Raw genomic sequence first — 6,869 nt, forward strand, 5'->3', positions numbered from 1 at the left:
TGTACATGATTTTTCTCTCACCCTAAATGGGCTGAATCAGCCAAGACATATGTAAAATTTTAAGTCTGCTTCTTTAGATTTGCACTGGAGCTAAAATGCTAATGTAACAGTGGCAGATATAGAAAGTTTTACCAGGGGTGGCAAAGGGGTGGCTGGAAGTTCGGTGGAGGTGGTGGGCTACAAGACAATGAGCTTATAGTCATATGCAAAAAATACTATCCTTATTCATTTAATTTGTTACCTAACAAGGTAGCTAGATAGCCAGTGATATACATGTGTGTACATGTGTCACTTATCTACTTCTGAACTGTATTATGGCATTTATATGGAATTCAATCCAGTGTATGTTAATTACTCACTTTGTTCAGGTGAAACTTTACACAGAAAGGCTAATGTTTCCATCTGCACTCACTTTCTGCCAGGGGCATGACCACAGGTGGCCTACCCAGATTGATCACAGGCCTACCCAATCAAAAGGGGAAGATTATTTATTAAGCAATTTTTTAAGCTAATGAAATTTGATTTATTGTCTGTGAGTGCTGTCATTGCATCATGGCTGTTAATTAAGTTCATATACTTCCCCTCCAAGCTCTACCTTCTTTTCTCAGCCCTCTAATCACTGCTAAGCAACTATTGCTATCCACCATTGCCTTCTGTTTGTTATCAGGATGCCAGTGTTTGAATTTGAAGCTCTAGTTCCCATTAAAAGATGTATCTGGGGGTGTTTGAAACAGAGAGTCCGCCCCGTAGAGTATGTCAATTTCCACCCATCCTAAACCAAAAGAACATTTAAAAAACGCTGCCGTCAGTTTTATGCAAAATTGCTATTTACAGTGCTCTGAAGTAGACTAAAAAAATGGAAGTAGACTAAAAAAATGAAAAGACTATAAAATGGGCTTTGTGACAATGTCAAAGGAAATATCTAATGATACTTGCATCAAGTCATCAAAAGTAAGACATAAATAGACCTAAATAATTTTCATGCCCTTCCTGGCAGTATGCTTTAGCCTGTGATGATTAGTTTTAGGTTTTAAGTTTGCTGTGTTCTTTTTCCTTGTGTTTGTATATCTAATTCTCTGAATTTAACTTTGTCGTCTTCATTGGGCAAACGTGCCTGTGGCAAGTGGACATATGCTTTATAGTAAAGGGTGTTGCAGAGTTGGTTGTGTTTACGTGAATCCTGATAGATTGCTATTGTTTTGTTTCACAATAAGGTGGAAATAGGTAGGGTGAAAGGCTATATTTACTGATGTAAAGAAATTAGCATGTTTGGAAATGGTCACATATCTCCCAAGTTGGCCTACCCACTTTTTCAGAGGCCTACCCAAGAATGAGTGCCTATGCTGTTGCTTTTTCCTTATTCAACAGCTCTGCAGTGCAGCGTTATTAAGAGATGGAGTGCTTAGAGTGAAAAGCAGGGCATGTCTCAATTTCTTGCATCTGATTGGCTTGTTTTGTGAATGAGTAGCATGATTTTGTTTTTTTTAAACATTATTTTTGTCCATTTTAAGAGTTCTGGAAATACAGATACACACACACTGTGCTTAATAGTATTTTACATCTTATTTTAGTGGTTGCAGAATTGGGGTAGCAAGTGCTAAAGAGGGATGGCACAGTGTCACACTATATAACGCACAATTGATACTAGATGAAAAATGATTAAAGGGGCCATATTAGATATACTTTCCTTGATTTTTCCCTTTTTTTCCATGAGATCCACTTAGAACATTGGTGTGGGTGTGTCCCAAAAAGAGTTACATTAGACCATTTCCAAACTGTCTTTGTTACTTAGAAGTAAACAGGCTGTTTAATACTTACATACTGCATCAATCTCATTTCAAAAAAGACAAGAAAATTCATACAGAGACGCTTAAAGATTAATCACTGAAAAATAAGCCTGCATTTAAGAGTTTAATTTAGTTTCTTTACCACATATTGTTTACCGGGCACTCTCACAAGGAGCCCCATAACTGAATTTCTGTAGTACTATGTGCCGCATATCATGACATGCTATGACATTTTATTAAAGCATGAGCATTGAAGACACCTTAATGGAGCCACTGAGCATACTTCGATGTAAGACTACCTTGCTTCAATGAGTCGGCGCTTGTGAGGATGGGATTTTGGGAAAATCCCCTTCCGCTCACAGTCACACACAAGGTATTTAGAAACATCCGCATCGTACCCCTCGCTCTCTGTCAGGCAGCCCCAGGTCATGCAGCCCAGCCGACGGACCACCTGCTATTGGTAATGTACCAACACTGCGAGCGATGACAGCTTTCCGATAAATGTAACGGCAAGTAGGCCCGAGGGCATTGGGGAATGTGAGAGACCCCGCCGAAAACAGCTTTTACGCTCACACTGAGCCACGAAATAGAGCTCCCAACCACCGATGTTTTAAAGCGCAAAGACAGAAGCTGCACTGGAAAGGATCACATCCACTTGTAGTTGTTTATTCACATTCATTACCTGTTGGCAAATTAAAACATGCCTGCTATCAAAGTGAGAAGAGGAGGGAAAGACTGCAAATGATGTCTGGAATTGTAAACATCAACAAACCAAACAGGTGTAATTAACAATTTTGATTCATTTGCACATACAGTGTAATAAACACCAAACAAGCCAGGTAGTGTACTTCATTACAATGTTGAAAAATTAAAAGATTCAACATGTTTAGCAAAGTTCAGCAAAAAATCTAATTTACACAATTTTCCCCTTAAGCCCAAACCATCAGCCAAGCCAAACTGAATGCCTAAAGTTTGCTTCTTCAGTTTGGCAGCTAGAAGTAATATAGTGCTGTTTTAAAAAATATAACAAACTCCCAATGAGAGCTAGCCAGGTTAAAGTGCAGCCTCCACTTGACGGAGGTAGTTTTAACACAGTGGTATGACTAAGCCTCCTAAAATAAACAATGAGAAAAGCTCATATCCCCCTAAACAAATTCAAAACAGTTTGGATTTTAGTCTAAAATCAAACATATTCTACAGATGTCATTTTATGTTAATGTGCTGATATTTGTTGCTCTACTTTGTGTTGAAAAAATAAATGTAGTAGTGTTTCACACAGCCTCTTGTCACTGAGCATATTTATTTTGATGCACATATTTTTATGTACTTGGCTTGGAAACCTCACCTGGTTTAAAAACACAGAACTTTATTGAAGTAATTGTGTTGAATTAATGAGCCTCTCAGTCAGATACAATTAACCCCGCTGAAGGGTAAGTTGTAACATTTGCTCTTGCTAATCTTTTGGCAGAGTTGTTCAGAAACAGTAGGTGATTGAAACAAAATGTATGTTTTCATTTGTAGCAGAGAAGGGTGAGCTGCTTGTCTACCAAATTTATTAACGTTGCTCAAATATTTTAAAAGCTATTTAGGTTAGCTTGTGCTCTCTACAGCGCATAGCTAAAAACAGTAGTAACAGCCATCTTTAAGCCTGAATTTTGTCTGATTTTTTAATCATTTTTTAATTGGTGACAGAACATTGTGCAGTCTTAGCAAGCAAGTTTGCGATTTCTTAACAATTCAGCATGATTTAAGGCAAACTGCTCGTATGATGCAAGTGTCAGCTTCCATTAAATTTCAATTTTGTTTCTATTTATTTATTTATTTATTTATTTACTGCAAAGAGCAGATTCAGGTCCAGACTTCAGCCCTAAATCCTGAGCTCTTGGGTTGCAGAAAGGACAGCCCAGCCAGGCAGAATGACCATGCAGGAGGGGATGCTTACTGTAGGGAAATGTCAGCCTTGGATCTGAGACAGCCGACTCCCTTCACAAAAGCTCAGGACATAAATTAAATATATGCATGTCCATATTTCTTGAGAAAGCAGCCCAGGAAACACACGCTGTCTTTGAAGTTCTGTTTTCATACTAAGAGAGCTACTGAACAAACAGAACAGCCTCAAATACAGAACAGGCTCAGGCTTGACTGGTGGTGACAGTCTGAAGGTTGTTTCTGGAAAGAAAGCACAACAAGGGCGTTATTATCATAAAAATCGAATGCTGGTAATGTAAAGAAAGAGCGATAAAGAGACCAGGTGCTCAGTATTGCCTAATTAATACAGCGATCTGGCTGGAGAAGGAAAAGACAAGAATGTGGCATTTGATTTTTCAGTGTCACATAATATATTTACATTTCTCGTACCTGTAATTGTCATTTTGATCTAAACTAGGCCTAATTTAGGGTGTTGCTAATAATAGGAATGTTATGTAAATAGGGATGGACATGCCCAGCAAAGATTTAGAAAACATTGGCCAGAACAGTATACTTTTTTAAAGCCTATCAAAAGAGTTGAAAAAAGGTTCCTCAGCGGTTCTTGGCATAGACAAGCTCCAGGAAAATGAGGTTCTTAAAACTTTTATACAGATTATTCATATCTGATTTATGAATGTGATTTTTAAAGAACCATGTAGGGCTAAGTTTGTACCACTGCATGATGCATTCATTTGGGTCCAAATGGTTTTTTGAATATAAACCAACATATACGGGTCAATAAAAAGCAAAATGAAAAGGAAGAAAGAAGTTCTATAGGTGGTGTTCTCATAAACAACACCTGCTATCTTTGTTTTTTTTCCTTAAGCTAGAGCTAATGAGTGACTGTGTGTGGCTAATCATACAGAAAATAGCACTGAGGCTTGTCATATGGTGCACATGTGGCAATGGGGTGGGTCAGGAGTGTGTGTATGTGCATGAGGGAGGGGCCTGTAGAGTTTCATGCTCAGGGACCCAGGATGTACAGCCTAATGACTTTGTATTTAAACTCTGCAAGTATTGTAGCGATATTATTCCTCTTATTCCACTTTTAAGTTTTGTTGGAAAAGAAAGTGTTAAAATCCTAAAACGCCCAACATGATCCGATCAGAATTTTTATTTTTTTTGTATATAGGTAGAGACTAACAATCGAGCTCCCCATTGGTTGGGACTTTAGGAGCTGAATTAGAGGCCTAACGTCAGATTAACCACCAACATAATTATGAAGTGACAGTGGAATCAACAAATTTGGTTTTATTTACAGTGAGAGGAAGTTCTAAGTACATTACTGACTGCGAGTACCACTGGTAGCCTGATCAATGTGTGTTCAATCAGATTCTAGAAAGGGAAAACAGCAGCGGCAGCTCAATGGACTCTTTGGACTCTTTACTGAATGAGTCACTGTAAAACTGCTACATACAATGTAAAGTATATTTTAATATATGTCTTACAAGCTTCAACTAACATAAGCTTCAAATATTTGTGTTTAATCTAGAACGGCCAAAAAATGTTAATGTGAATCAGATTTAGCTGACTATTAGAATCATACAGGGCCAATAGCAGAAATTAGCATTGTTGTAGAGCTGTTTTTTCCTCCTTTTTGACATTGTTTTGACGTTTATGGCCATACAATATTATACACTTTAACATATTCTGCTGAAAAATCCATCTATGACCAGCTGGTAGCAGGTTTCAGACAGTCTAAACTGGTCTTTGATGGTCATTTGCTAAATTCTTCCTGGTCTAAGATGACCAAAATGGTTGGACTAGGGGGAAACATACCCTGTGCTGGTCAGCTGGTTAAGTTTATCCTTCTGGTTGACCAGCTTGATTAAGCTGGTTATGCTAGAGGACTAGCTAAACCATCTAAATCAAACAAAAACATATTATCCTGCCAGAAAAACCAGCATATGTTGTGTTTTGAATGCTGGTATGCTGTTCTGGAAGCGTTTAAGCTGACCACCACCAAAACCAGTGCATGTTGGTCAACCAGAATGACCATGATGGGTGATCAACTAAAACAGCTTTAGACCAGCATGTGAAGACCAGGAATCAGACCATGACTTCCATGCTGGTCTAAGCTGTTTTTCTCAGCAGGGTGTGCTGGTCATTATGGTCTACCAGTTTATCCAGTCTGAACTGGCCAAGCTGTTTTTTTTTTTGTTTTTTTCAGCAGGGCAGACGTAAACAAACACACAAATTCTAGCATTGCATGTCCAATTCATGCCTTTGAGATGTGGAGCACAAGACTCTCTTTAAGCTGAAACTCTATAAGCATTGATTAAGAAAAGCAGTTAAAAAAATCGACCGTCATGTGGTGTTACCATTCAAGCGCCGCATGTCCGCAGGCCACAGATCCGATTTATCAGCAAAGTAGGAAAAATTGAAGCGATTGCTGTGCGTGTAGAACCGCCTACAGCATCACAACACGCCAGCTTGAGCATTTCATTTGTAACATTCGCCGTTTAATTAAAGTCGTCTACGCAACACAGGCGGGTTCTGAGCCACAATTCCTTTTTTTCAACTGGAAACACAAACAACTTCCCTTGACTGTGAAATAAGCCACCTTGTACCTCTTTTTTTGCATGGCTTATCTTCCGTTTCATATCACTGCAGCGTTTATCATGTCAGGGAGGCAGACTTGGTGGCTTAAGTCTCACACGTTAAAAAGAAGAGAGAAAAAAAAAACTCTTAAGTTAAATCAGTTGTTTAGATTGGCTGTCTCAAAGAAAATCCCAGGCTGGACCCGGCGGGATGAGGTCATTGAGGAGCAGTCAATACGGATTAAGTCAAATTGCTTGCCTGTCTGTGGAAGCACAAGAGGAATTGCCCGAGTAGCAAAGGAGGAGAAAAAAGTGTAATTTAAAGCTACGTTTTCTCTCCCGAGCAGGCCCTAATTGAGGATAAAGGCTCTTTTCAGGCATCCACAGCTGTACAGTAATTAGAGCTTTGATTTGAATGTGATACCTTGTTCTGGCTAAAGCCCACCAGTCATAGCACTCCCAACATACACACACAGTCACACACCGCCACCTCATCCTGGATCATATTATTCGCCTCTTTGCAGACGTTTGTGGGGAGGCCTTCGCAGAGATCTGTCACTCTTTTGCCCTTTCA

This window comes from Colossoma macropomum, unplaced genomic scaffold, assembly GCF_904425465.1.
Source record: "Colossoma macropomum unplaced genomic scaffold, Colossoma_macropomum, whole genome shotgun sequence".
NCBI classification, from domain to species: domain Eukaryota; kingdom Metazoa; phylum Chordata; class Actinopteri; order Characiformes; family Serrasalmidae; genus Colossoma; species Colossoma macropomum.